Here is a 27,116-nt window from a genome sequence, read left to right as displayed (position 1 = left end):
AAATGACACTATTTGGAAGAGCTTTTAGCTAAGATCTGGTCATAGAGATGCTTACCTCATATCTTAACATATGGGATTGAATCGTTAGGTCAGCTGATGGTTTGAATGAATTTATTATGCTTTGTATTTGTTTTGATGTGATCTTGTTAGGTTGTCTATCTATATTACTGTATACCACTGTGCGTCAGTAGCATACAGTAATATAGAGTGTGGCAGTATGAAAGGAAGGAAATTGGCTTAACTGTGTCACACTAGCTTGTTCACATATCCTAGCTATGATTTGCTCATCCTTGATTAAAGTACCAAAATTGAGTAGAGTCACACTAGTTTAATGTGCTACCAGGATTTGTTGCTGTGCGTGCATCCACAAGCTATCACATGATGGATCTTCTAGGTTTGATTTGAAGAAACTCAGAATATTAACAATAAAAGCCAGTTTTTATCTTCTAAGTCTTCTGCTGCTCTTCTCCCTTGCAGGTCTCAGGAGGTGGCACTTCCTTCATTCAGCCCCCTGCCTACTCAGGAGTTTTGCAGCTGTAATGGCTGCTAGCTGGTGAACTGGGAGATCTTCGAAAGGAAGGAATACTAAATTCATCAGGCTGGAAGAGGACATGAAAAAGAGTCGCAGTTTCCTTGCTGTGACTACAGATGAGGTGAGCAGAGCACTTTTTATTGCTAGATCTCAAATGACTTTGGGGTGTTTGATTGCTACATTGCTTCCTTCTAGGGTAAAGTTTGCCATGTTTTTTGGGGGGGGTAAGTGTATAGTTTTTCACTGACAGGCAGATAAATATACATATGATGCATCATATTATCTGCTTATCCATTTATTGTCACTCTATTAATCTGAAAAAAACAGTCTGTGTTTTAAAAGGACAACAATTGGGAAGACTGAGATTACACGGTCTAGACTGTACAAAGCTAGTTAGCTTGCAAGAGCAATCTTGTTAAAAGATTAACAAGATTAAGATGCAGCAAAGTTGTTTTTCCCTTCAAAATGTTTCTTCAGGTGTGGAGGAAGAACTGTCTGGGTCAGCACTTGGAAGGATAAAAAGGGCTTGTGTACAACATGCAAAAAAAAAAAGAAGTCAGAATTAAGGAGTCTCATTTGGAAATGATCATTCACTTACATATTCACTTATAAATAAAAAATCCTGATTCCATTTTAAAATGTTTAAACAGGATTCCTTTTGTTTTTCTACTTCAAAAATTTCCAGAGGTTTTTTTTTGCCCACACTTTTTTTTACTATGTATATAAGCAAATTGATATGAAGAGGCCAGCTCTTTTCTGAGGGGTGCCCTGGGAAAATGATTGGAGCAGCCACTCAAACAGACAGCAGTCACTCTGATAAAAAAGTTTCCTGCAGTACTTTTAAACTTTTTTTTTCTGCTTGTCTTCTAATGTTGTAGGTGAACATTTCAGATGACTAGCAGTACGTAAAGAAACTGCATATTACTTGTCTGTCTTTCTGTATGTGCACCACACACAAATCTTGTACAGCTAAATATTAAGCCTTGTCCACATATAGAGAGACTCTCTTAGTTGTTACAAGGAGGAGGAAATATGTATATGTGAGAGATTACAGGGATGCTGTCATAATGTTCCTAAAAACACACAAAGACGAATATTTACATTAAGATATAAATGACACAACTGCAGTAGAAAAACTTTGCTAGAGAAGAATTCTATGTTTATGTCTTATGGGAATGAAACTCTTTGCTTCCTATAAAGCATAAACTTTGACTGTAAAGGAAATGAATTCTGGCTCCCTAAAGGATGTAATCTCTCCTTTCCTTCCTCCCTCCCACCAGTTTTTTTACCAAAACATTTGCTGGAGCGTTTAGTCACTCTCTCTCAGCCCAGGATGGCATCAATTCCTCTCACAACTGATGGATCAACATTTGGTTGATCCGGAAAAAAAAAAAAAAGACCCTGCACCTGAGGGAAAAATGCTAGGAAGGAAAAGAAATTAGTATTGTTAGCGCAAAAAGCCGAGGAGGAGGAGGAGGAGGAGGCCACTCTAATGATCTCTGTCAAATAGCAAAACTGCAATGAAAGTTGGATTAGGAACTATCATTTCAGCACTAGTGCAGCTGTCCAATTTTTGACATGCATTATCTGTAGAAATTACCAGACAGTCTTGGCTGATCTTGGAAAAATCTAAGCAGGACCTGATTAGTTCTTGGAAGAAAAATTACTCTAGTGCTCTAGACTAGACTACTGTAGATTAGACACAAAAACAAAAAAACAGGAGGGAGTGGCAAATCACTTCTGTATTTTCCTTAAGAAAACAACGTGGACATGTCCATGTAGTCATCAGGAATCCAGCTTGCCTCAAGGGAAATACTTCCCAATTCTGCTGATTGGTACATTTGTACATATAAGAAATTATAAATCTGAATGTTTGGCTTGGATTTCTCAGAGGAAACATGATCAAAATTCTGGACTGCAGTTTTTCTGAACCTCTGATTTCGTCCAACCGCTTAAATTGTCTATAGTTTTCTTTTCCAGGGCATCCGGCAATGTAAACCATTTTTCTTATTACAAGCAAAAAATGGAGATGGTATAGCACTGCCCTCTGCTGGAAAGCAGTAATGGAGAACATTAAATTTCAGAGCACGCTGGACATACAGATGCTCTTGTCAATATCAGAATACTTCTTTCTTTCAAGAGCTAGCTTACTCCATAAACAGATAGACAACTGCCCATAGTGGCTGGCTAACACAAAATGCAAAACCATAATGTGGTTTATTTGGTTTGGTTTAGCAAGTTGGGTATGAATCCTGCCAATCTTGTCTTATATAAAAGAACGTATAGGTTATTCTGCAAATTTAGCCAATGGTGGTTTACTAAGTCAACCATGGTTAAATAAATTATAATTTATGCCTGAATATTTATTTATTTATGTATCAGGTTTAGATCTCACCTAGGGAGATCTAAGGTTTAGAGAGTACATACAGACACTTAATTTGCTTAATCTGCTGGGGCAGAGATGTATAATTGGGCGTCATCAGCATACTGATGACACCTCACCCCATGATGACAGATGAGCTAACCCAGCGGCCTCATGTAGATGTTAAAAAGGAGAGGAGAGAGCACCAAACCCTGTGGCACTACACATAGTAGAGGCCGAGGGCAGGACCTCACCTCCCCAGTCATCACTGACTGGAATCGACCTCGAAGAAAGGAGGCAAACTAGCACAACCTATGCCGCCTACCCCCAATCCTCTGAGCCAATCCAGTAGGATACCATGGTTGATGGTATCGAAAGCTGCCAAGAGGTCAAGTAGGACAAAGATGGATGCACAACCCCCATCACGCCCATGCCAGATCATCCAAAAGCGCAACCGATGTTGTTTCCATCCCATACCTGGGCCTGAATCCTGACTGAAAGGGATCCAGATAATATGCTTCATCCAAGGTCCTCTGAAGATGTTGTGCAACTACCTTCTCAACCACCTTCCCCAAAAGGGGGGGGGGTAGATACTGGACAAAAATTGTGCAGTATAGTGGGGTCCAGTGATGGCTTCTTGAGAAGGGGGTGAACCAAGAGGTAAAGGTTGTTCCCTCACTGAAAGAATTAACCACTGCTAGAACCCACTCACATGACATCCCCTGGGCCGCTTTAACCAGCCAGGAGGGGCATGGATCTAAAGAACAGGTGGCTGAGCTCACAATCCTGAGGGCTCTGTCCACTTCCCCAGGTCCAACAGGTTCAAATGTTTCCAGATAACCAGACAAGACTCTACCCCAGGCATCTCCTCTGGACTGGCAACAAAACTGGCATCCAACTGCATGCAAATCCAAGCAATTTTGTCCAACAGATGCTGAGCAAATTCCTCCACACCCCTGCAAATGGCTCCCCAGACCCCCATTACCCAAGAGGGCTTGTGTCACTTGAAATAGAGCTGGGGGAAGCAGTCTACAGATGCAATAAGGGCAGAGAAGTACTGCTGCTTTGCCGCCCTTACTGCTGTGTTTGGTTGAGTTTGTCCTTGGTTGAACGCCAACAACACTCTAGACTCATTTCATCTCCCTCAATTCCTCTGTAAACCACAGGGAGTGACAGGATACCTGAGAGGGGAGAGGTTGCATGGGTGTGATCCTATCCAATGCCTGAGCCACCTCCTTGTTCTAAGTGGCAACCAAGGCTTCAGATGGACTGTGCAGCAGACCAACAGGAACAACCCCCAGCTCCCTCTGAAACCCATCTAGGTCCATCAGTCACCAGGGGCAGACCAATTTAATGGTTCCAGCCTCCCTGCAGTGGGTAGTGGTGCTAGAGAATCCCATGGAAATCAGGGCGTGATATGACCATGAAAAGGGAGACACCAAAAGCTCCCCCAAGTTCAGATCACATAGCCACTGCTCTGAAGGAACACCGAATCCCGAGTGTGACTACTGTCTTGCATCGGGCTCTGGATGACTTGGGATAGGTCCATGATTGTCATGGTGGCCATGAACTCCCGAGGTACCTTAGACCCCATTCCTAGGGAAGGCAGATGAAGTCCTACAGAACCATAAGTCAGGGGAACTTCACTGCCAACCCAGAAATGAAGTGAAGGAGCTCAGGCAGGGAAGTTGCTATGCAGCAGGGAGGCTGATACAACAGCAACAATCCCAACTGATTCCTAGAGGCCAACTTAATGAACAGGGCCTCGCATCCAGAAAAATTACTCAATGATGGAAGTGCTCAGGTATAAAACCAGCATAAAAAACCAATAGAGACCAAGGATAGCACAATAGTGTAAAGTCACAATCATAACAACTACACTAAAATTCTAAAACTTCAGTGATTCCTCAGTGGTCTGGGGAGGGGGAAGTCTTCACCAGAAGTTTCAGAAAGAAGGTGATGGAGATCTGTCCTGTCTGCCAGTTGTGTTCTGGGCACAATTGAAGGCATTAGGCCTAACCTTCAAACAGAGCCCTAATAAGCCGAGAGCTGGACTATCTAAGAGATGGCCTCTCTCTCACTATGAATATACCTAGATTTTTAAGGTATGTAGGAAAAGCCCTTTGAAAGTTATTTCCACTTTCAGAAGCCCATGAAGAAGAAGGGCTTGTCCCCCACGTCTAAGGCTACAAAACACATCCCATTAGGAACTGCAGTATCTGTTACATTTGCCTGTTTAGGAAATGCATTGCCCTCACCTTTCGAAACAGGCCTTTTGAATTGTTTTTACAATGTTTTGAATATTTTAGTATACATAGTTTAATTATGTTATGGTATTTTACTTATGTTAATTCCCTTGATCATCCTGTATGAAGGAAAGGTGTGGTATAAATTAAATGGATAATAACAGCCATGGCTGAATTAACTGTCCTAGCAACCGAAGATGATATTTATTGTAAGTAGCATTTTTTAGAAACATTAAAGCAGCACTGTGAGCAAAACTGATCTGAGAGATGCCCTCAAATGTTGACCCACTGGCACTAGTTCTTTAAGCATGTGAGGATTTGGTTCCCAACACTACCACATCTTTGACTGCAAGTCGCTGTTAGGGCATTGAAATGTCCTTGGTAATTTTAGCTCCTACAAAAAGAAGTAGAATGAGTTTACTAATACAGTTAATTGGCCAAATTCATACATCATTAAGCCATAATTGTATTTTGTTTGGCTAAACACAAAGTTTGAACTCAGACATTGCCTGAACTTTCTTTACATGCCCTCTTTCATTGGGAACAGGCTCGGGCCCATCTCCCTCATGGTCCATTTGCCTGTCCAAGGAGAATGTATTAAGGATGGGGTGCGCCACAGTTTCCTGGGGAAAGGCTGCTGGGATTATCCCCAAGTGAGGCTTTAACAGCTTCCCAGATCCAGCGCATCACACCACCCCTTGCCCCATGTAGGAACCAGCAGGAGCATGGATCAAGCCTACAAGTAGCAAGAGACAGGATAGAGAGCACCCTATCCACTTCCTCAAAGTCTACAGGCCGAAAGGAGTCCCAGATAACAAAGCCAAATGATACCCCATTCATTACACGGAACTCTGCCCAGAAAGCGTCAAGACTCAGCAAATCTTGAGTGACCTTATTGGCAAAATGCTGTGCAAAACAGTCACACTTCCCAGGCAGGAAGTCTTCCAGGTTATCCTTCCCTGAGGGGGGAGTTCATTGTCCTAAACAAAGCAATAATAGGAAAGTAATGATACCTCCCCTCCCTTATTCGCATAGCCTTGAATTTGAGCTCGTACCCATGGGCAGTCAGTTTGATCCTCCTCCATTGCTGCTGTAGGTATTGTCAGAAAACGACAGACACGGGTTCGGTTGTCCAGTAGACAGAAGTTTTTATTGGGCACGTTTGCAAAGGTGGGTCCCTCCCGCAGCAATGGAGGAACCCCGAAGCAAGGTCTGACAGGTTTTTTATACCCCCTATCTGTCCTCCCCCTCCTACGAGGGCTTGGCTCACAATCTCACCTTTTTTACCGCCCCGGAGCGCCGCTAATTAACCGCAAAACCGCAGACATTCCACTTCCGAATCCAATCAGCGCAATACACATTCCAATCCCCACTTGACCCGACAGCCGCCCCCTGCCGTTTCTCTTCACTCTGGAGCGAACGTGCCTCTTGCCTGCAGTCTTTCCTCCCTCCTGCCGCCCCTCTCCACTCTGGTGCGAGTGTGCCTTCTGCCCATCCTCCCTCCTGCCACCCCCAGGGCTGCCCCATGGTGCACAGCGCTCTCCCCTAGCAAACATGGTTCGTTTGAGGCCCTCACTTCTCCCTGCCTTCTCACAATCCCCCCTTTTTCTTTTCACGCCTCTGTTGGGCCTCAAACCTGGCTAACAGGATTGCTCCCTCGTCCCGGACCCGGGGCTTCACACACTGGGACAGGTAATTCCCACAAGCAGGGAGACATTGCATTAAGCAACATACTAGGACCAGTAAGGCAATGAAACCAATGGCTAGTACAAAAAGTTGTTTTAACCAAGCAAAGTTAGGTAACCAACTAGTGAGCCACGACCAATTCCATCCCTCTGGATCCTCGGATATGCGAGAGGCTAAGGTCTTCAACTTGGCTAGTTTTGCTTCAACATAATTCTTATTGTTGGTTAGGTTAAAGCAACAAAGACCTTGAAAAGATTCACAGCCTTGTCCTGCCCTTAATAGGAGATAGTCTATAGCTATCCGATTTTGAATGACCGCCCTCCTGATCTCAGTGACTTCTTCAGTGAGGGCTGCAATGAGAGAGGATGTAAGGTTGACACTTTTAGCCAGGAGGCAGGCCACCTTCCTTAGGTCCAGGTAAGCCCTTCCACTTAGTGCAGGAACCCCTACTAAGGAGAGGGCCAGAGCCATGGCTTCTGTTTCAGACAAGAGTGTCACATCACTCTCACAATCAGATGGCAGCTCCCTTTTTCTTTTTTCTTTTGATGGGTGCGCTTGTATTGGAGGCAGGGCATATAGAGAGGTCAGGCGCCCTATGGCACAAGGGCCCCCTGAACTATAGGCTGGAACATAGGTGTAAGCTTCATGTCCACATAACAAAAAGAAACCTTTAGGTAGGTATAGAGGGGTTGAGGCGTAAGGGATATTATAGATCCCTCCACAAGTGAAAGCAGGACCTTTTGAGGGCAGTGGGTGGGTACGGTTCTGAGTATTGTTGAAATATACACATTGAGTTGCATTGGTTATCCCCAAGAGATTTAGAGCTATTTGCCTTTGATTAGTCCAGGGTCTTGGAGTGGGAGAAGACCCAAAATGATAGAACATCCCCCCCCACGGGGGATCATCCCCAGTGATATCAATATTCGCTATCTGAGTAACATTCTTCAATGCTTCCAAACTGATGGGTATTCCAAAGAAACAGGTGGAGGTGACACCCTTCACAGTCAAGAGTTGCCCCACACAAAAAGTTGTGCTGTTCAAAGCTGTCTGTGCCAATTCTACAAAAAAATTGTTGTTAGAGCTGTGCTGTAGAGCATCTAAGCAGTGACATAATAGAATAACCTGGATGCAAGCCTTCATGTTGTTCATCTCCTCCCCTGCCTTAGTTCAGTTCCTTTTAAGTTTTACTTTGAGTCCGTCTCCTGGTTGGGCAGTCCACGGTTGGGGGTCGGGAGCTCGCTTAACCCGATGGTAGTGGGTCCAACCCCCCTGTCGGGTTCGAACCGCTGATTCAGTTGTCAGGAGAACTTGGTATGGTCCCTCCCAAGACGGCTTCAGTTTCTCATCCTTCCACGTCTTTATCAGGACCCAATCCCCTGGCTTGTGGGGGTGTTGGTCTTCCAGCAAGGGGGGCCGCTGAGCGAGGAGTCCCTGTTTTCTTAAAGATAAGAGAGATTGTGACAGTACCAGGAGATACTTTCTCAGGAAGGCATCCTTTAGCTCGGGGATAGGCTCTCCCATTGGAGCCAGGAAAGGTCTTCCCATCATCAGCTCGAATGGGGAGACTCCCACATCCTTGCGAGGGGCTGTCCGCATTCGAAGCAGGGCAACCGGAAGTGTCTTTGTCCAAGGTAGCCCTGTTTCCAATCCCAGTTTGGTGAGATGTTGCTTCAACACCCCGTTGGCCCTTCCCACAGCTTTACAGTGTCTACCAAAGCCTGCACCCCCCGTGAGACCCTTCGTGCAGTTTCTCCACCATCCGACTCATGTCAGCACGGCTCACTACTGGGGTCCCCTCAATTGTAACCCAATGACCTGCTTCCTCCCTGCAACCTTCCCTTTCCAGCAGCTGTGAGTAAACCCCGTTCCAGCCAAATTTTCCCGAAAATGTGCACTACTCCCCAGGCATATCGCGAGTCTGTGTAGACGGTGAGGGACACTCCCTTTCCCAACTCTAGTGCCCGTTTCAAAGCGTGCACTTCACACAGCTGAGCCGACCAATCCCCTGGTAGTGCCCCCTTCTCTATTGTCTCTCCCTCCGCCGCCACTATCGCATATCCTGACTTCCTTTGTCCCTGCTCTACTCGACTAGACCCATCCACAAACCAGACCTCACCCTCCTCCAGCGGGACCTCCTGCAGGTCCTCCCGGGTCTTTGTTTGCAGCTGCAACAGGGTGGAGCACTCGTGCTCTGCCGGCTCCCATTCTTTCCACTCCCCCGCAAGAAACTCCGCTGGGTTCAAATTCCTGTCTGTTCCTACCACCACATCAGGACTTATCCGGAGAACTGTCTCATATTTCAACATCCTCCCTTCTGTCATCCAAGCAGCCGCCTGCTGACTAAGCACACTTAAGATCTGATGGGGTGAATGGACAATCACGGGGCTCCCAAAAGTGAGTTTTTTCCCTTCTGTCACTAGCACAGCAGCGACAGCCACTGCCTGCACACAAGTCGGCCATCCCCTCACCACCGGTTCTAGGGCTTTGCTCAGGAAGGCCACTGGTTGATATTTCCCAGCCCGTCTCTGAGTCAGCACTCCAATGGCAGTTCCCCCATGGGCTGTAACGTATAGGTGAAAGGGGAGGGCCAAGTTCGGTAGAGCCAGAGCCGGGGCCGTCACCAGGCTCCTTCGTAATTCCCCCCACTTCTCTGTGTCCCTGTCTGTCCATTCTACCCTGTCAGATGATCCTTTCAACTTCTCATACAGAAACTGAGCCTTGCTCATGTACTCATCTATCCATAGCCTGCAATATCCTACTAGACCCAGAAACCGCCGCACCTCTGTTTTAGTATGAGGGGGCTTCAACTGCATTATCCCCTGTATGGGAGAAGGATCAATCAACTTCTCGCCCTTCCGGAGTACATGTCCTAAATACTTGACCTCCCTTTCCACAAATTGGACCTTCCCTTTTGACACCTTCAATCCTTCTTCAGCCAACCAGTTCAATAAAGCCACTGAGTCTTCTCTCACCTTTACTTCCTTCTCTCCAGACACCAACAAATCATCCACATACTGCAGCACCCGAGAACCCCCAGGGGCCCGGAACCCCTGGAGTTTCTCTTCCAATGCCTGTCCAAACAAGAGGGGCTCTCGGTGTACCTCTGGGGCAGCACCGTCCATCTCAGTTGTTGCTTCAGCCCGCGCCTCCCATCCCGGGACAGCGGGTATTGGGCTTGCCGCAAACCCGTCACCCCTGGTTTCAAGGGGATGCTAATTGGGGCTATGCGAAACCGCCCCGCCCCCCCTTCTCCTGCCCATACCTCAGGGTTCACAACCTCCACGTCCGCCTCCCGCAACAAACACATCCTTTCTGCCTGTTCCACATTCCACAACTCCACTCCTAGACTACCCATGAGATCCCTTCCCAGCAAGTTCACTCTCGCCTGTGGGATCAGTAACACATCTGCAGTTACCTCCTTCCCATTCCACTCCAGTCTCACTTCCTCCAGTACGTCTGCCTTGACCAGAGAGCCTCCCACCCCCATCACCGATACCGATGCGCCCCGGGATTTCGCAATCCCTGGGATGTTCGAGAGGCTCTGGTGTCCACGAGGAACTGCCGTTCCTCGCCGGTGGGACCCACCGTGATGTTTACCAAGGGTTCCCCGTGGGTCCCGGTTGGGGAACCATGACCCCCCTAGTCGTACAGGGGGAAACTCCTCTCATGTTCTCCCGATGTTCAGCATTATTGGGATCCCAATTTGGGTCTGCCAGAGGGAATTTAGTATCTGCGGCCGGGGCATTTGGGACATTTGCATTCCTTCGCTCCCAAGCCCCGAGCGCAGCTCGCCGAATCTGGCCCCTCTCTTCTGGCGTATAGAGGTGGGCTAAAATGTAATTCAGTTCCCCCAGGAGTATTCCACCGGGCCGAGAAAAGTTCCAATTGTTCGGCGGCGGTATGGGCGTTCTCTTGCATACGAGGGAGGGTCCTTTTTAATTCCCTCAACTCACTGGGTTTGATGGGAATCGTTACGTAACTGGTGATGGCCACCCCCTGTGCGTTCGTTCCGTTCGGGACTTCCCGGACGGGGAAGGCACTGGCCGACCTTAGAATAAAGGGCAAGTTCTGAATGTCTTGGTTCAGCTGGTCCAGCTCTTTCCGCAGCCCGGGATAGGGTGGGGGCGCCGGTGGGGGAGCGATAGGAAGAGGAGGAGGAGGAGGAGGTAGCGGCCCCCATTGAGGTCTAGTCAGCCAGAGGTCCTCCTCATCCTCCTGTTCTTTTTGGACAAAAATTTTGGCTAACTTGGGTCGAGGCCCCTCCCAATGAACATGGAACCAGACTTCCACATAGGGTTCCTGTGTTAACATTTTATGCTCCACAATGTAGTTTTTTAGTTGGGTCACCCAGTAATTACTGGGGATTCCAAGAGTATCCCAATGGTAGGGGAATTCGGGGTCCACTAGTGGATATTTTGGCCATTCTTTAGTGCACAAAGTTATCATGGTCGGTTTTTCCAGACCCCTGGTGAATGGACACAACCAGGGTGTCTCCCACTGTTGCAACAATTGTCCTAATGGAGAATCCGTGGGGATTCCCCCTACTGCGTTTTTCCCATTGGCCCCTGGCCTTACACTCTTACTCTGCGCCTTACCCATCCTTCCTGACTACGTTTCCCACCTTACAGAAGGTCCCGGATTCTTCTGTCCCCTTGCGGCGTCCAACGCCTCGTAACCACGCTAATCTCCCCGAGATTATGGGTAGGCTGTACTCACCAGACCTCCCGGAGGTCTCCTCGTCGGCCGACTTCCTCTTTACTTCTGTCTGACTGGCGATTGGAGTCCCGTCCTGGACCCGACTCCGGGGAAAACGGGAGACACCTCAACGGGGTGTTACGGCCGATTACTCACCGGTTCCCCACAGTCCGGTCCACGTCGAGGACTCCTGGCTGGCTCGCCAATTTTGTCAGAAAACGACAGACACGGGTTCGGTTGTCCAGTAGACAGAAGTTTTTATTGGGCACGTTTGCAAAGGTGGGTCCCTCCCGCAGCAATGGAGGAACCCCGAAGCAAGGTCTGACAGGTTTTTATACCCCCTATCTGTCCTCCCCCTCCTACGAGGGCTTGGCTCACAATCTCACCTTTTTTACCGCCCCGGAGCGCCGCTAATTAACCGCAAAACCGCAGACATTCCACTTCCGAATCCAATCAGCGCAATACACATTCCAATCCCCACTTGACCCGACAGCCGCCTCCTGCCGCCCCTCTCCACTCTGGTGCGAGTGTGCCTTCTGCCCATCCTCCCTCCTGCCACCCCCCCAAGGCTGCCCCATGGTGCACAGCGCTCTCCCCTAGCAAACATGGTTCGTTTGAGGCCCTCACTTCTCTCTGCCTTCTCACAGTATCCTTTCTGATATGTCATCTCCCACAGTATTTCAGTAAATCAAGGCATACCCTAGGATTGGTGTACAGAAAGAGGCTACACTGGGTCAGTCAGAGCCAGATTGATGCCAGAGGCTAACCAGGCAATCAACGGAACTGCCTGCCAAATTGTTGGGAAACTCCCCAAATGCCCCCCAGAAACCTTCCAGATCCATCAGTTCCTGGGACAGACCCTCCTAATGGATCTCTCAGCCCTGCATAAGTCAGGGGGCAGTTAATCTTAGTTGCATGAGGAAGTGATCTGATCACAGTGTCATGGAATTTTTGCTGAAGAAAAGAGCACAATATTGAGGAGAAAAAAACTTTATTTAAACTTTATTCCAAGAAAGAAGGACCCCAAAGAATAGAAAGATTCTAGATTTTTATACACTTTCAGGTTGAGAGGTAGGAAATCTGAGGGATCTGATTCACGGGCAAGTTTTGGATAGGTGCTACACAGGGGAAAAATGTTTTCTATTGTGATACAAAAACCACACTTTTGTAACAAGGCAGCCGAGGCAAGGAATCCTCCTATGCTACACTACGCTACTCAGAATAGATAGTTAAGAATAGAATTCCTGTGGTTTCTCACCTTGTCAACAAAGGGCTCCTCACTGAGGCTGCTCCCTGGACAAATCCTTAAGCAGACAGGTGATGACCCTCTCATTGTTTTAGTGTGGTAGTGTTAAGAGGGCTATTTCAGCAGCGGAAACATAGTAATTCTTGGGTCATGCAGTAGCCTGGGGCTGGTCCTGTTTTACATGTGAAAACAAGGAGGGGGGAGCAGGAAATGGAGGAAAGAGTTTACAGCAGGAAGGGCAAGGGGGAGGGGGGCAGAAAGAGAGGGAGGGGGAAGAGGGAGAGTTTGTAGCCTTATTTTATTATTTTTCCATCACAACAGCATTGGGCTACATGTAATGTCCTCTGTATTCAGATTACTGCACAACCACTCTGATACAAAAACCAAGTTTAACGCATCATTGAGGCCAATGTGAGTTAGGCCTGAGATTACTTGGGAGAAGTCCTCAGTCACCAAGGAGGCCATGTCTGTCCTGGCTTTCTCTGATCCAGCCCCCAAGTACTAAAAATTGATGTCACTCAGCACCAAATTTGAGCGGATTTTAGCATCAGCCTGGAGACCAGATCAAGGGCCCAGAGAGGGTTCCAACTGGGCAGCAGGATGGCTGGTACACCAGAAGGATACCCAACTTTTATCTGCAGCCCAACCTGACATGAAGACCAGACACTCTGCCACATTTGGAGCAGGGCCTTGGTCACAAATAGAAGTTCCCAGAAGATCAGTACCACCTCCCCTCCCCACTATTGGAGTTGTGGCTGTTGTAGAACCAAGACCTGGAAGGACAGATCTCTGAGAGAGCAGTGTTGCTGCCCTCACCAAACCAAGTTTCAGTAATACATTTATTTATTTATATTTGAATTATATTTCCACCCATCTCACTGCAGAGCGACTCATACATGCCAGATCCATCTGCTCATCCCAATGAGATCATGCATGAATGTGGTCTTACTGAAAATAGACCTAGCTTTTTACCAGCTAAAATTTAATTTTAAATAAAATTTAGATTTATATTATAATTTTGTAATAATAAGTTAAAAACAAAAGAATAAAATTAACATTAATAATAATAAAAAAGAATAAAATTTATAATAATACATTAAGAAAAAAAGAATAAAATCAAAACTGAGCCTAAGCTCAAGTCACTGATGATCCAGCCACCGAGACCAGAATTGGCATCACCATCTCTCTCTTGTCACAGTGGCTCATGCCCTGGACTGTAGTCTCATACTAGCCACAAACAAATGGCCCACAGTCACACACACAGTCCCACCATAACCCACTACATACCACTCATCCTTTGTCTAGAGCAATAGATCTTCCAGGACAGCTTCCCCACAATCAGCTGTGCTAATAGATAGCAGGTGGGAACAGCCTACATTGTCTTTCAGGTTTTTCTCTTGCTAGTAACTTTCTGACTTGTATGTGTGTGTGGGTGTCTGGAAAGGGGGAATAATCATACCCCGTTATCAGCTGCTAATTCTATTAAGCCGTGAGGGTATTAATAAGGCATTAATAGCCTTCCCTGTGGAATGTCAGGGCAGAATTGGTATTCTTCCCTTCAGGAGATAAGAGGGCCCTCTTGATAGTTTAAAGAGGGCTTTCTGGGGGACCTCAGTAATAATGCTCATTAATTTCCTGTGCTCTTTATGTGTATCCAGGTTATATAATTGTATTACATTTATTCCTTGCGGAGACAAATGCTGGTCAAGGAAGCATCTTTCACTGCATCAGCTTGCTAATGAAAGTGGAAGGGAGGGAGAGAAAACGAACTAATAGCTTCAAGTTGGACTGTGTATTTTCTCCAGCATTGGAGGCAATATGCCTCTGAATATCAGCAGCTTGGAAATGAGACTGAAAGGGTTGGATCATATGATGCTTGTGAGTATTTAAAGGCAGGTAGTTGGCCTCTTCGAGAACAAATATAAAAGTAGATGGGCCTTGAGTCAGATCAAGCAAGGGGTTTCTTTACAGCCTTATTACAATGTTTGGAATGTTCACTCAGGCCATAAAACTTGTATAAGTGAGCAAACAGTTGGGAGAACTACAAATTAACAGTAATGTTGGATTTTGTACATATAGGAAAGCTTGCAATTTGTGCTATGATAGGATAAGCTTATTGGATGTGACTGAATTTTTATTTTTATTTTTTTTAAGAAACTCAACTTTTGTAGACTACAGTTTGTGCGTGGTAATGTTTAGGCCATAAAAATGTGTTGGGTTTTATAGTACAACAGCATATTTTGTTTTTGGATCTACAACAAATAAAGCTATTGCTGCAAAACTGTTGAAGACAGTAAGGCAGCAATACTGGAGATAAATCCTACAGTAGGGCCTAAATGTAAGGTGACATGTATAGACTGGCACTATAAAGTAGCATCCCCCCGCCCCCGTCCCCAAGAAGATAACCCTGAATTTACCTCCCAAAAGATAAAGCAGATAGAAAAAAAGGACAAACTAGGACAAACATCCTTATAATGTCCATCTTCCCTGCTTCAGCTAACTCTGAATTTTCCTTTTCCCAGTATACAGGTGAAACTCGAAAAATTAGAATATCGTGCAAATGTTCATTTATGTCAGTATGGCAACTCAAAAGGTGAAACCAATATATGAGATAGACGCATTACATGCAAAGCGAGATATGTTAAGCCTTACTTTGGTATAATTGTAATGATTATGGCGTACAGCTTATGAAAACCCCAAATTCACAATCTCAGAAAATTAGAATATTATATGACATCAATAACACAAGGATTGGAAATAGAACAATATCGGACCTCTGCAAAGTATAAGCATGCATATGTACTCAGTACTTGGTTTGGGCCCCTTTTGCAGCAATGACTGCCGCAATGCGGCGTGGCATGGATGCTATCAGCCTGTGCCACTGCTGAGGTGTTATGGAAGACCAGGATGCTTCAATAGCGGCCTTCAGCTCCGCTGTATTGTTCAGTCTCATGTCCCTCATCTTTCTCTTGGCAATGCCCCATAGATTCTCTATGGGGTTCAGGTCAGGCGAGTTTGCTGGCCAATCAAGCACAGTAATCCCATGGTCACTGAACCAGGTTTTGGTACTTTTGGCAGTGTGGGCAGGTGCCAAGTCCTGCTGGAAAATGAAGTCAGCATCCCCATAAAGCTCATCTGCGGAAGGAAGCATGAAGTGCTCCAAAATCTCCTGGTAGATGGCTGCATTGACTCTGGACTTAATGAAGCACAGTGGACCAACACCAGCAGATGACATGGCTCCCCAAATCAACACAGACTGTGGAAACTTCACACTGGACTTCAAGCATTGTGCATTGTGTGCCTCTCCATTCTTCCTCCAGACTCTGGGTCCTTGGTTCCTAAATGAGATGCAAAAGTTGCTCTCATCAGAAAAGAGGACTTTGGACCACTGGGCAACAGACCAGTTCTTTTTTTCTGTAGCCCAGGTAAGACGCTTCTGACGTTGTTTGTTGTTCAGGAGCGGCTTGACAAGAGGAATACAACATTTGAAGCCCATGTCCAGGATCCGTCTGTGTGTGGTGGCTCTTGATGCACTAACTCCAGCCTCAGTCCACTCCTTGTGAAAGTCCCCAACACTTTTGAATGGCCTTTTCCTGACAATCCTCTCCAGACTGCGGTCATCCCTGCTGCTTGTGCACCTTTTTCTACTACCCTTTTCCCTTTCACATAACATTCTATTGATGTGCTTTGATACAGCACTTTGGGAACATCCAACTTCTTTTGCAATTACCTTTTGGGGCTTTCCCTCCTTATGGAGGGTGTCAATGATGGTTTTCTGCACAATTGTCAGGTCAGCAGTCTTTCCCATGCTTGTGATTCCTATGAACCAGCCTGAGAGACCATTTAAAGGCTCAGGAACCCTTTGCAGGTGTTATGGATTCATTAGCTGATTAGAGTGGGACACTTTGAGCCTAGAATATTGAACCTTTTCACACTATTCTAATTTTCTGAGATTGTGAATTTGGGGTTTTCATAAGCTGTACGCCATAATCATCACAATTATACCAAAGTAAAGCTTGACATATCTCGCTTTGCATGTAATGCGTCTATCTCATATATTGGTTTCACCTTTAGAGTTGCCATACTGACATAAATGAACATTTGCACGATATTCTAATTTTCAAGTTTCACCTGTATGTGTTCATGTGACATACATATATGTAGCCAGTTCAGCTTAGTGGTTAAGGTGCTGGATTAGGAAGAAAGAAACCTGAATTCTGGTCCAGCCTTAGGCACGGAAACCAGCTGGGTACCCTTAGGCCAGTCATTCTTTCAGCCCTAAGAAGAAGAAAGCAGTGCAAACCACTCAAAAATGTTATGTAGAAAGCTGCACTGGTTTGTCCAGGCAGTAACCAGGAGTCAGGCCCCACTCAAAGGCCAATATATATGTGTGTGTATGTGTATGTATATACATATGTGTGTATATGTATTCCTGCCAGAAGCTGCGTTCTACAAGATAGCAAAGCCAGAACAACCAAAAGAATAAGCAGTAACTGTTGATTGAAACCAAGTGCCTGTAATAAGACCTGCCTCATTTGTTTTATAAATCAATTTATAAACTGGTCCTACTCTACACCTGTTAATAATGGTGTTTCTTGCACACACATTCCCCTTCTTCCTTCCAGTAGGAACAGCAAAAAAAGAAGAAAAAATGAACAGCATGGAGAGGAGAAAGAGTAGCTGCACTGGAAAGGGAGGGACAGATGGGGATGTTTCATTACCCAGCTAGGTAACATCATCAGTGCACTAATGATGTTACCTAGTTGGGTAATGAAATGTCTTCAAGCAAATAACCAAACTCAGAGAGCACCAAGAACTCCACAATTCAACCCTAAACTACAGATATTCTCTTCTATTGGATGGAGATGAAGCAAGAGGAAGGAGTAAATGACTGAACTAGGAAGCAAGATTAATCTTCAAAAGCACAGTTGGTTTTCTGTCATGGTATCTATAGCCATTTGTACTCCTCTCCATTGCCTTGATGCAACAGCTTCTTTTTTTTATCAGGTAAGGTAGAAGGATCAGAAGTAAACAGATTGACATACTCTTTTGGATCTTTTCTCTGATCATCATGTTTATCCATGCTAAAAAAAATATATGAATGAATGAATGAAGAGCTCCAGATGGTAAAAGTGGGTTAATCAGTTACAAGTTAGAAGGCAATTCAAAATCCCTCAGGGAAATATATTTACTTAGCAAATATATTTGCTGAGGTATTCAACTTTCTACTATTTGCCACAGTGTATAAACTATAGGGGGTAATTCAACTCAGTTTACAGTTACAATACTTTTAGTGGGTTAAAATAAAGTCTTCATCAACTTGAGGATAATTCTGGTGACCTCACAGGAATACCCATGTAGGATGTAGCTAGCAATATGGTACTAGTTTGCCAATGCCTTCTGATGACAGTTTTTTTTTTTTTTAATCTCACATTCTAGTCTACGGTTCTGGTATTCCCTAGAATTCCCCCATCCAAATACCAACCAGGCCCAACTGTGCTTAGCATCTTGGCCCAGGCAAAGTTGCCCAGGTGCTTCCATCTGCTGATACTCTAATGGATTACTTTTCTCTTAATTAGTCATATACGAATAGGAAAAAGAAGAAGGAACACTTGTTATCTTTTGTAAATGCCAACATAAGAGGTTTCTTGGTCTTATATTTAATTGTAGCCATGAGCTATGTAACAAATTTATAAAACCAAGATGTACATTTTCATTACAGCTGAACTCTGTGCCACTACCTGCATCTTTGAAATTGTGAATCATAAAGGGAATCATTTGAATTCTTGCATATATTGTTAGTGTTGGTTTAAGCCAATCTATCAGATCCTTTTAATTTTTGTGCCTTTCCCTCAAGAAGCTAAGGGTAGCAGACATGGTTCTCCCAAATCCATTTTACCCACATAAAAAACTTATCAAATAGCTTGGAATGATGGATGGTGCTAACAGTCCCAAAATCATCCAGTAGGTGTTATGACTGAACAGGAATTGAATTTTGGGCTCCTTGGTTCTGATTTCATATTCTCACCCCTTGTTTCTAGAAACATATATCAAGGGAGATTATGTAGCAAAGAGGAGGTTCATAATGCCTTTCATTTACCCCTGGATAACTCCAGACTGTCACTGCCATATGTTTAGGGTCTGAGTTAGGCAAGAAGGATGCCTTTGGCAAGGAAAAATGAAAGTAGGAAAGAGAAGTTGCCTTATTTTCCTCTGCCACCTTTTTTCCAGCCTATTTTGCTAGTGATGTTGGAGCTAAGTTGGGGGAAAGGCAGAGAGAGAAGTCATATACTGTGTTAAGCCAAGGTTTCTTAAGGTTTATTGAATAAACTACAACTGGTTTGGTTCACACAGTATCTTAAGCAAATGCAAACCAATCATGGCTTAGTGTGCTGCATGAGCCAGGTCATAAGGATGGTGGTAAAACTGAGCATCCCTGACCAATGTGCCCTGTTTATATATCAAAATTAGGCTCTCCACCATGACCCTCCTTGGTTTTAGATGCAGCTATTTCTTGAGTCCTCCAAATTAAGCAGGGCTTCTCTTTCTAGAGAGATGCTGCCCACACAGGTCTAGGTATTGTCACCTCTGGTGGCTGTTTTCCCAGCATACCTTTCTCCTCCTCCTCGTCTCAGCATCCTGCAAATGGTCTGGTTTGGTGGTTGGGGTTGGTTTGTTTACCCTCAGAACTTATGCTTGATAGTAGTACTTCTGTGTTGTTGCTAAGCTTCCGGCTGATCACCTATATCCAGGCATTACTCGCACGTTGTTACACGGCTTTTTCCAGCATAATTTTCCCCATTCTCTAGTCTTAGCCATTCTTAACATCTTCATGGTTTCGCTTTGGAGCAGCAGAGGGCAGTGCTTGCTACCTTTGTCCTCTCGCCAGCTTGCTGCACTGCATCCCCCGTTTAATGAGTTAACTTTTCATTTAAATTTGCCTCTCCAGGTTCCTGTACCATTTAATTACATTTTCTAATTAAAAAAAATCAAGCTTCAAAATTAAAGTCAGGCTTGAGAGTACAATGATAATTGTTCTAAAAAAAAGGCTTCTGGGGGTAGGAACAGAAGAACAGCTTTAAGACCTGCTGCCCTAAAGGTTTTGCTTTGGAATCGGCCTCACTTTCTGATATCTTCTGAACTACTTAGAGGCATATTTTACTGGGAAGCTTTCTTAAATCATTTCTGTTGAGATAAACCAGTGTTAAATGATGAGAGCATGGGAATGTCGTTTTTCAGTTCTTGGCTATCTTAATGAAGCCTGTGCAGGAAATCTTCCTGACAGTTCATGCATCATATTCATTGCTGGATAATGAACAGTATATGGTTTTTTCTCTTGGATTTTCCACCTAATGTACCATCATGTCGTCTTTAACCTATGTCTTGAAACCCAGAATTGCAAAACATTTTCCCCACTTTCAGTCCTGGAGGTATGTTCCTTCCAACTATAGGAAGGCAGGCAGGCAGGCAGGCAGACAGGCAGGCTCAGTGTGATATTGCCTCCTCCCAGTTTTTAAACTCATTCAAATATCTGATGCTTTTTAAGAACTTCATGGCATTTACTTTCAAGTGGGTAACACAGGGAATATTTTTGGATAGGACACACAATCTTGTAATGTCCCTAATCTTGTTCCTTCAAGTTGTTGCACAGTTGTCCTGATCACCTAAAGCCAGCATTGGACCCATATTCCAGTATATGTAGAGAGCATTAAGATGGGGAAGGGAAAAGGATTTGGCTTCATCTTTAGGCATGTCTATGTTCCTTTAAGTAATTGTACCTACAAAACTGAGCTACAAATGAAGGACAAACTCAGAATGTATGTGTTGGCCCCACTTAGGTAAACCAGACCATGAAATCAACTCCACGGAAGACTAGAATTATTTTTATTGAGATTGCCTTTAATAACAAAATCTTGCAAATCTGATTGTGCTGTCCCTCCTTCTCCTTCTTCTTGTAGTTCGGTGAATCAGGGAGGGGCCTGAGCCATTTCTGAATGTCATCTTTCAGCCTCTTTTGCCTAGATAACCATCAGAGCCATCTTCCTTACTCTCTACAGTATGTAAACTGGGCTGGGATTTTGGTGGGTTCTTCTCTCAAAATAAAAGTTAAAAGAGAACAGGAATGCACTAATTTGGTAACATTTCTGCTATTTACAGTGGTACTGAAATAGGGTAACATTTACCAGCTTGTGGCCTCCAATTAGGTTGGAGCTATTGTTCCTGTATTTTTCCTTGTCTGCGCTAGATGGATATGGTACGAATTATAACCCCAACTCTTCTGAAGAATACTAGGCATGGAATACCAAGGCTATATAAATACGATAGAATACATACATACATATATACATGCATACATACATACATACATACATACATACATACATACATACATACTGAAGTTAGCTGGACAGGCATTTTGAACTTGTCTCAACTGCAGTTTTCTGATTTAGGGAATGGATTCTAATTAGAGTTGGATGTCAGTGTATTTCTAGACTCAGATTATCACTTCAGTAAAATCAAGATCTTTAAGAAATGATACTCATGACACATCCCCCACCACAGTAGAAAGTATGGCAAACATTTTTCAGCATTAGACACAGCTCCCCACATTCTCCCTCTGCTCTGCCATCTTTAATTTCTGTTTGCTTTGGATCAAATGGCAAGACTTTGACAAATATTAAAGCTATGACAGGTGCAATGGCCTTGGATTTGTTCCCATTATCAAGCTGTATTTAAGCAGTCTTTACTGAGACTGAATGCCTAACATTACTGTCTAGTGAGGGACTCACATCTGTCCAACACTCTCAGGATTTACTACTAGTATAGGGATCTCCCCAGCATAGGATTTGAGCTGGGGGTTCACCGGAAGCAAATTAATTGCACTTCAGACATCACATGGCAATTTTTTTTGAGAGTCATGACCTTTGATTATGTAGATACTGATAAAGTAAGGTTAGATCATGGAGTTTCTTTTTAATCTTTCATAGTTAACAGACATGCTGGATTTCAGTTTCCATAATTGTTGCACATACTAGATAATAATTCATGCTCTTCACTGCGGTATTTCATTTTTGTACATTTCCTTAGTATTTATACTGGATTCTAGATTTATAAGATGCCAAATTTTTCTGTCTCCACTTAGGAGGCACAACTAAAATAAAAGAATAGAAGTTCAGAAGACAGGTTATGGAAGAAGAAAAAGAAGACATGAGGACAGCTCTGACGACTTTCAGAATGTTCCTTTTCTTACTCTGTGGAGATGTAATGGGTCCTGTAGCCCTGTGAAAAGTCTCGCATAATGAGTAGGTGTGAAGCATTTCATTGTTCACTTTAAGGCTCTGTCACACCCTGTGGCTTGAAAAGGTGTGAACACTGATGTGGTATTGGGAGAGATTGGCCAGCAAGTTTGAAAAAGAGTTACATTTGAATATGGAACTTGCATTTGGCAAGTTTAATATAGGTACATCTGAATGAGTGACAGGAGAAGATGTGGAGGGGGATGTGGAGTGCCTTCAATTGTGCATGCTTGAATGAATGGACAGGAATAAGTTGAGGAGAGAATTGTCTAGTCATCAAGAAAGTAGGCTGAGCAAAACCTCAAGTGTCAAATTATAACTCAAAATATGCATTATCATGGAAATCCCAATCCACAAAGATACATACATCTCATACATATCCTTCTACAATGAATTTTTCATGCATTAACAGAAGCTATATTTAGAGACTAGAGGCCAGATATTGTCCCTCAAGTCTACTGTTCCAAGCACAGCTAAGGACCAATGCTTTGCAGAAATTCTTCTGGATTTTGAATAAATCCTTTAATTGTAAGAATTTCCTAAAAGTAATCAGAATAACATTTTTTAGATGTTTTGTATTTATTTTTCCTTATTTCCTCTTTTATATAACAAAATAAATGCTGCTTGCTTAATTTCTATGGTTCTTTATTTTTGTCCCTTTGTTCCCATTGTTTCTTTTTACTTAGTTCCTACAATAGGGTATGCAGCTTCTAAGCCAAGGACTGCTTTTGACTGGAGTGCTGGGCTGTGCTCCAAAAAACAGTTGGTGGGCTACTAAATAACTAAATTTAATTTCACTTACATTTAATGCACTTAATAATTTCACCCTTTTACCTAGTTAAAAATTACAATTTGCTAATATCTCTTGAAGGAATTGAGGAGATTGCACCAAGGCTTTCCAGCACTTGCATATGATCCTGGCAGCTGAAACCGAATACCTCTGTATCAGAAGCATTGGAATAGCTCTTCATTTCTCTTCTAGCATTGTTATTTCTAGATCCTGTAGCAGCCTTCCCCCATACTGGCCTTCTGAAAGTGTTGACCTTTAGCTAGGTGATACTAGCTGGGATTATGGGAACTGAAGTCTTATACTGTACATTGCTTTTCCTGCTTGGGATGAGGCCAATCAACTGGGTGGACTTTGCTGTCCAGAAGTCTATCATGTGTAAAATTATGATGATCTTGTGTTGAAGGATCCATATCACAATCATCAGTACAATGACAGAGCTACTGTTAGTCCATTGGAGTTCTCTGGTGGTTCCAGTGATGGAGAATGTAGGATGGAGAAGCACTATCCCTGAAGGAGCAGGTCTGTGACTTGGAGTCATCCTGGACTCATGGCTGCTGCTGGAACAGCAGGTGGAAGCCATGGTCAGGGCCATTTGCCCAGCTTCAGCTATTGTGCCAGTTGCAGCACCACCTGGTGAGAGGGCTTTGCTAAAGTGACTTGTGCCCTTGTCATCACTTGGTTAGACCACTGACGTACTCTACATGGAGCTGCTTTTCAAGTCTACTTGGAAGCTTCAAAATGCAGTGGCTCAAGTACTGTCTGGCACTCAGCAATGGGAGTATGATGCACCTGGATTGTGGGCCATGCACTGGCTTCCCTGAGGTTTCTAGGTCTGGTCTTAACTTATAAAGCCCTTTATGGCTTGGGACCTAGTTACCTCTGAATGGCCTCACAATGGAAATTAGATTACCATCTATTTTAACCACTATACAGAAGCAGCTGAAAACAAAGCTCTAGAGGGGATTTAAAATTTGACACCAGGATTTGTGTTTATTTTATATATTTTAGTGTTTTTAATGTAATCCTGACCTTTTAATGGTGGTTGTACTTCAGTAAGCCACCAGAGTTCTGCAAAATTGCAGTGTGGTATAAGTATAGCAAATAAATAAATTTGTGGATCAGCTTAATAAAGGCACATCCACATGCATCATGGCAAACTCGCAGTTTTGGTACCCACATAATCCTACAACCTCATCCCTGTTTGACAGCCAAATCTATTTCTGGCTCCACTGTGTTTTAAGAAAAACTTATTAAATCCTGTTTTTCAACAGAAGTGTTGGAGCTCTACAGAGCTAAGGGCAATCTGATTTTCCATTGATGGACATTTTTGGTTCACCCCAACTCATGTCTTCTCTGTGTTCCCTGTAGCTTCTCACTAGCATTTTTCTACTGTTTTAAAATGAGTAAAGCAGTTGCAGCCCTTTGTGAGAGAGATCACAAGCAAATATGAGTCAGATTGCACTTGACTCGCTCCTGTGCTGCCTCTATGTGGGTGGCCTTTGCTGAGCCACTAGTGCAAGATGGCTGATCCAGACACTGGGGCTTTTCTTCAACAGCCTTTGTGCTTGCAACATCCCTAAGCTGTCAGAAGCAGAGTGCTATACAAGAAGATCCAGGCAGGATCGAGGCTCTCTTGCCTAGTTTCACCTTCCCCCTCTTGCAAGAATGGGTCTTCCTGGACTTCTGCATGGGAGATGTATGGAGTCCTTGGGGTTCTCTGAGCTTGGTTGTTTTCTTGCAGATGTTTCGTTACCTGAGTAGGTAACATCAAGTTGTTACCTAGCTGGGTAATGAAACATCTGCATGAAAACAACCAAGCTCAGAGAACCCCAAGGACTCCACAGTTCAACCCTGAGCTACATATATTCGCTTCTATTGGGAGATGTATCTGACTCCTGATGTGGAACCTACATAATTATCAGCCTTTTGAGGTAGGCCAGACTCCACAAGGACTACTGTAACTGTAATTTATTATTGCCCCATATAATATCAGCATCCTGAAAGATCAATCTTTCTGCCATGTTTATCATATGAATCAAGGCAGAGCATTCTTGAGTTTCTTCCTCACTCACTCCTCTCTTTCAGAGCTAAGCTAGTATTTATCTAACAGCTTCTTCAAGGCCATCTACAGCCTGAGAGCTGCACCTCTTCTAGTTCTTAGAGGATAATGCCTTATGCTAGGAGGTTACTGCTTTCTGGTTGCAGATTTTTTTGGAACACATCCTCCATATGCTGGACTCTCTCAGCTTGGCCACTCTCAAGGAAAAAGAGATTTCCCACTCATTGGCACCAATTCTCAGTTAGGGTGCTCTTCTCCCTCTCTTTGGTGCCCACCAAACGCTTCCTTGGTGATTTGTACATCTAGTTTTCTAAATTATTCAAACTGGGCGACCCTCATCAGGCCTTATTTTGAAGACTTTGGGCTGTCCCTGCTTGCAGCTTACTATGTCACCTTAATGTCCTAACCATCCCAGTCTTCTCCTTCTCACAAAGTTGACCCCAGCTTGTCCCCAATCCACTAAGCCTTTTAGCATCATTTTGTGCACTGGAAGTCCACCTCCAAACCTCCAAAGGTTAATATGATACTGTACTACTCCAGTCTGTAAAATTGATAAAGCTTTGGTGCCAAAAGCATCTTGGAAGTGAGGTCTTGCAGATGTGACAAATTCTGTTTTGAACAATGTAATTAGAGACAAGGAAACATCAAGCTAGAATATGCCTCAGAGGTAAGGGAGGTAAACTCAGCCATGATTTTGTGGAAAGTCTGTCCTGATTCTGGAGTACTTAAACACTGTTTTACATAATAAGATGTATCCAGTACTTTAGAGAGAATAGCTGTTATCATAATATGATGGAGGTGAAATGGCTGATTGTTATCCAGAGGCAAGATAGCATCCCTGTATCAGTATGAAATGACTGAGACACACCTCCTGCTGACAGCTTGTCCAGTGTATATACTTATTTACTCAAAGATGGATTGCTGCCAGATTGCACTTCCACTCTGCTGGGACAAGCTGATAGCTGGCTTGTCCAAGCAGAATGGGAGCCCAATCTGACATTAGGTGCCCTGTCAGTGGTGTGACAGTTATATTTATCAGGGAGAGGGTTACACCTATTCATTTATTATTATTTCAGCAGGCCATGGCACCACAACATTTAAGAATGTGAAGGGAAGGAGCCTTAGTGACGTTATGATGGAATGTAGCAGGTGCACACTATCACACTATCACCCAGACATACACACTATTCTGGTACCCTGATAAGTTAGATGGGAAAGAGATAAGAGTTTTTATACCTTCACATAGCAATTCTCACAAGTGGGAGACTGGATATTAATATGAGTGAAACCGATTGGTAGGAGAAGAAGGGGACAGCTGGTGAACTATGTTGGGCTTGGCAGCTTTGATGCTGCTGAAGGTCCACTGTTTCCCTAGTAGACCCAAGACTGCTGGAGTGTTCCATAGTGGGCTGGGAGAAGACTGCTGAAGCATTCCAGAGTGGCCTGAAGACCATGAAGAAGTGGAGGAATCAGGTCATTGTGGACCCAATCCAGAGGAGAGAGATCATCTGTCATAGGATCATGTTCTGGAGGAAGTTTTGAAAAGTAGCATCCTGCCAGCCTGAGAAATTGCCAGCCAAGTGTAATTCACACCCTTGCTTAACTCTAAATGGGGGTGGGGGAGAGACAAAGCTATATACACAAATACTCACAAGTTTAATCAAAGCACATGTCAAGTAGAGAAGTGTTAACCTAGAAATTATGGAGCAAGTAGCTATAAATCTTATTCCTTTATCGCTGAAGAAAATAAGGGAGGAGAGAAGAATTCTAGTTTAATTTGTTAACTTGAATGCTTCACAGCTAGATTGAAAACAAAAGAAATTTGCAACTACCTAAGGCAAAAATAAAGGGGAAAAATTCACTAGGGGCATTTTGTGTGCTGACTTTCTGATCATTACCTGAGAACCTGAAAAGCCTTTGTGATGTGCATAGTGACTTTGTGCACCACTCCACCAAATACTAACAGAACAAGTACCAAAACAATTGGTGGATGCGGGAAGCACTAGTTGGTCAGGTGAAACATTGTCTTCTGTGGGGTTCTTCTCATTTTGAGGTTGGCAGCAGTAAGGATTGCTGTGGGTAAGCTTGAAAATGATTCTGAAGATGTGGAGATTGAATCCAAATCAAGATGTGGGTGGGACCTCTGCTTAGATTCTAGCATTTTGGTCAATAAAGAAGAAAATCAAAATGGTGCAGGCTCTTCT

General features: G+C 44.1%; 1 long non-coding RNA gene across 1 annotated transcript in view; it reads left to right on the top strand.

Annotated features, from left to right (window-relative positions):
- Positions 1-21,969, top strand: part of LOC112541000 (uncharacterized) — a 78,136-nt gene extending 56,167 nt beyond the window's left edge. Inside the window, exons 2-3 of the long non-coding RNA XR_015795616.1 lie at positions 478-653; positions 21,910-21,969. This is a non-coding gene — a long non-coding RNA (uncharacterized LOC112541000). The remainder of the gene's footprint in view (positions 1-477; positions 654-21,909) is intronic.
- The last annotated feature ends 5,147 nt before the right edge of the window (positions 21,970-27,116 follow it).

The sequence above is a fragment of the Python bivittatus genome, unplaced genomic scaffold (assembly GCF_059951505.1).
Source record: "Python bivittatus isolate LINGU-HERP-01145 unplaced genomic scaffold, Pbiv_v1 ctg000220_np1212, whole genome shotgun sequence".
Taxonomy (NCBI): domain Eukaryota; kingdom Metazoa; phylum Chordata; class Lepidosauria; order Squamata; family Pythonidae; genus Python; species Python bivittatus.
The sequence above is the reverse complement of the archived record's forward strand: the minus strand, read 5'-3'. Positions and strand labels throughout refer to the sequence as shown.